Source organism: Thermobia domestica, chromosome 8 (genome assembly GCF_964235325.1).
Source record: "Thermobia domestica chromosome 8, izTheDome1.hap1.1, whole genome shotgun sequence".
In the NCBI taxonomy this organism is placed as follows: domain Eukaryota; kingdom Metazoa; phylum Arthropoda; class Insecta; order Zygentoma; family Lepismatidae; genus Thermobia; species Thermobia domestica.
The window spans coordinates 210147400-210151749 of NC_137461.1; the positions used below are offsets into that span (position 1 = coordinate 210147400).

Genomic DNA, 4350 nt, shown 5'->3' on the forward strand with positions numbered 1-4350 from the left:
ACGTTTCTATATATGAATTCAATCAATTTTATGAATACTGACGAATTGTTACTTAATCACTGACATTTGTTAACAACGGAAAATTTTCCGAAAAAATATAGAAGAAAATTTTCCACCTCACATATCAACTAGACAACGATATAGGAATAAGTGGAGTATGTTTTTATGAATCGGAAAATTTTCCGGAAAATTTTCATTGTACAGGACAAACAATTTTTTTAATTCATGGAAAATTGTTCCACTAGTTCCTACATCGTACTGGAAATTGTCTGAGCCATGAAAATTTTCAGATCCTTTAAACGATCTTTCACTCTTTAACGTTTCTATATATGAATTTAATCAATTTTATGAATACTGACGAATTGTTACTTAATCACTGATATTTGTTAACGGAAAATTTTCCGGAAAAATATAGAAGAAAATTTTCCATCTCACATCTCGACTAAACAACGATGTAGGAATAAGTGGAGTATGTTTTTATGAATCGGAAAATTTTCCGGGAAAATTTTCCAGAAAATTTTCCGTTTCAAAATTTTCCGGAAAATTTTCATCACTGCCTATGAGTGCGCAAATTTCATCGGTATTTGTGTCAACTGTATAAATCCCCCTGCTGTAGCTGCTTCTCATTTTGCGAAGACGGTCGTTAGCATACTTTCTTATTTCTTCTATTGTGCCATCGGTTAAAAAAAATAATAATTTCCAGGCCTCAAGAACATTTTGGACGTTTTAGCGCCTTCATCTTTAACACCAGGAGGGTGAAAAACAATATTCCTTCGTCTTCTTCGTATTGATTGTCGTGGTGGATGAGCATTCCAAGCAGTCAAATTGTCTCTCCCCAGATAATGCACACCGGGACGAAGAGAAATGTCATCACCTTCATCAGCAGACTCTTCACTATGGCTGTCATGCTCCGTAATAATGTCTTCACCTGCGTCAGAATATGCAGAATCATCAAATTCTGACAGAATGTCAGAACCAATGTCATTGTAATTATTTTCCTCCATTAACCATTGCCGTATTTGTTCTGCCTCTGGATTTATTTTAGCTATAAATCACATAAGCACACCAACAGAAGGTCGAAGAAACAAAGGCGATAGGTAACTTGTGAGGGATTCACTCACAAACAGAACAAGTCTTTCACTATCAAGACTCCCATTCACACTGCGCACGTGATAAGCCGCTGTCAGTTGTTCTGATCACGTATAGTGTTCCATTCTCTAGCTAGGCGGCAGCACAGGTGAGACAAAGTTTTAAAAATATAGAGAGACAAAGTTTTAAAAATATAGAAAGGAAATAAAAACAAAAGTGAGGCATTACCTCACAAGTTACCGATGGCGGGTTAAAATAAAATTATACTCTATGTCCTTTCAAATAATAAAATAATCTTCTCTATATCTAGCTATATTTTCAATCCACGTATTTTCGAAATCGGAAAGATCAATATAAAAAATCTGAAGTGTAAATGCAGATAATCCTATAATAAACTTAACATCTAAGACATCTTTCCCACCCCACCCACTTAAGAAATGGAATCAATCTCTGGTCGATATTTTAAACAAAGTTTTATATAAATATTAAATTTCACAATAAAAAAGGAAGAATAATAATTAGCATATAATAAAAAATAGATTCACAGCCTATCTAGATTAATCGTTTTAGTATTTAAATATGGCAATATATTTACAGCACACTAGGAAAGCTGGGCAAAAAGAAATTGAAGCATAGAAAGAAAGGGACGGAAGAAGAATTCGACTTGACGCGCTACTAGAGTGATTGTATTACCTAAATAACCAACTACTACATTCCTCTTTGAGCGTCGTTATCAGTACGCACTACATTTGAATGAAGCAAATGCTGAAAAATCAGAAAATTTCAGAAAATGTATGAGGACGAAAATATTTATTCTCAAAATGCGGACACATTTGCGTAATTAGTGATGTATTGTAACCCTATTTCTTACGATCGTGAGTCATTGTAATCTACTTGAGAAAATAATTTGTGGCGATGAAAAAATGTCACTAGGATTTTAATAATAACCTTACCGTGTCTAGAAAAGTTAAAAAGACATAATCATAAAAGCATTGAATTTCAGTCCTGTACATTGTTTTAAGAAAAGATAATAATATTAATTTATCCGTTAAGTAATTGAATATCTTTCTTAACCATTATAACTTAGTAATAATATACTTAAATAGTGCAATAACTTGCATTGACGATATGTGGTAAGTAATTGTAATTCATTTAGTCCCTGTATATTTTTACTGTGTTTTGGGGGCTCTAAATTTACTTTTGTAGGTGGGTAAGCATAATTATCCTTATGCCACTGTCTTCCCTGTTTATGTTTCATTTCAGTACTGAGTGGCAGCAATACAAAAAATACTTTTACCTCTTTTATTGTTATTGTTTGATATTGACATTCTACTCATTATTTCTTTAAAATTGGGGGCGCGGTGGCTTAGCGGTAGAACGTTCACCTCCGGTGCTTGGGGTCCCTAGTTCGATCCCAGCATGCGCCGTGTGGACTTTGTGGTGGACAAACACCGTGCTTGTGGGTTTTCTCGGGTTCTCCCGTTTCTTCCCACTTTCTTCATTCCATCATTTTACTCATTTCTCATTATCACCGTCTCCCTTAGCCTAACCGGCATATACGTGGGACGTTAAACTTAAAGATTTCATGTCTTCTTTTTTTTAATTGAAACCTGAAAAATAATATAAATTAGTAGAAACAGGGAAGTGCTACGTAAATAATTACTTGCTTTAATTTGTGGTATATTACTGTATCTTCCTGACAAAGTTAATGCAAAAAGTTTTTCGATGAAACATAGTACGCTGGGGAAGACCTGGGAAGGGTCTATATTGTAGTCACAGTCACATGCCTTCCCAATTAATATGAAGATAAATATTTGTAAGAAAAAAAAATCAAATATTTCAATTTGTTTAATATGGTGTCTACAACAATGATTGATGTCGATGAGAGATTTAGAAAAAAGCCCTCTGTTCTACCTTGGCTCTTTCTAGTGTTCAACAGTTTCTTTCTTTAAATGCTTGCCCTTGTGTGCTATGTAATCACACTCTTACCGCGACTGAGAACTTCTCTTTTCTACTTCCTTGAGGTAGGCAGGTTTAGTAAATTCCGTTTTGGTAGACTTATCAAATTTCACACCTATTTTGAAGCTTCCTTGTGGATATATATAGTTAGGAAACGCGCTTTCGATATGGAATATCAGGGTTCGATTCCCGATAGAGCAAGTTTGATTCAGATTCTATGGTGTGGCCCCGCATAGCGTAGTCGCTAACGCTCTCGCCTTCGGTGCGAGCGGTCCCGGGTTCGATTCCCGGTGGGGTCACTCGGTCAAAAAAGTGTAACACCTTTTTCAGGCCAGCCACCCTGAATGAGGTTTTCCTGGATTTTCCTCATTCACGCCAGGCAAATGCCGGCGTGGTACCTAACTTATAGGTCCCAAGCCGCTTCCTTCCTTCCCCACTCCTTTATTCCTTCCCTTTCCCCGGATTGTGTGCTCGCCGAGGGACGTCATCCCTCAAAACGTGACGGGCTACATGGCCTTAGATGCCGAAAGCCCAGAAATGTAAATCCTAAATTCCTCAGATTCTATGATAAAATATTGATCAATATTTCGGTGCTGAAAATGAATGGTCGAATGAATATATCGTTTCCTTTAGAAACAATTGAAATAGAATTCAAAGTTGCATTTCAAAGCACAATGGAAACATAATTATATCTCTATTTTAGAAGTTAATTAATGTTATGAATATATCAGAAATGAATCTTGTTAACTTTTCACTCTAGATGCAAGGGCTCGAAAATAAGAGTTAATCACTGGATGCGGTGTGTTGTCTGGTTCAAACTAATTGTTTATGGAGTTTAAAAAGTAATTTTTAATGACAGAAGTGTTTCAGAAAATATTTTATTGTGTTGGCAATAACTAGTTTGGACATGTAGTAGTTACGTTTCGTAGAACATTATCCTTTACAAGGTAAGTTTAATCTAAATCTTTAAGTAGTAAGTTTTAGGAGATTAAGAACATGTTTTATGTAGGGAATAAAAGGTAATAACTATGTCTATATATCACTTTAACTATATTATTATTAAGTATTCTACTGTTGGTAGATCCTGGAACTAATAGGAGGACTACTATCCTGTTCATAAGGGTCGTTAAATGTTACTTCCATGATTCTCGATTTTCAGCTTCTGTAACTCTCAATATTTTTTTCCTATTTTTCAAATCATAGGTAAGTTTATTCTTGTTTCCACTCCTACTCCTCGCTTTTGTTTCATCTTACCCCCTATAGTGGTATCAAGGTAATTTCTTTGTAAAATGTCCTTTCTAC

General features: G+C 35.2%; 1 non-coding gene across 1 annotated transcript; it reads left to right on the plus strand.

The window, feature by feature from the left end:
• The first annotated feature begins 3272 nt into the window (after positions 1-3272).
• TRNAR-UCG (transfer RNA arginine (anticodon UCG)) lies at positions 3273-3347 on the plus strand. Its single transcript has one exon. It is a non-coding gene; the product is annotated as a tRNA-Arg (tRNA).
• Positions 3348-4350: the final 1003 nt, after the last annotated feature.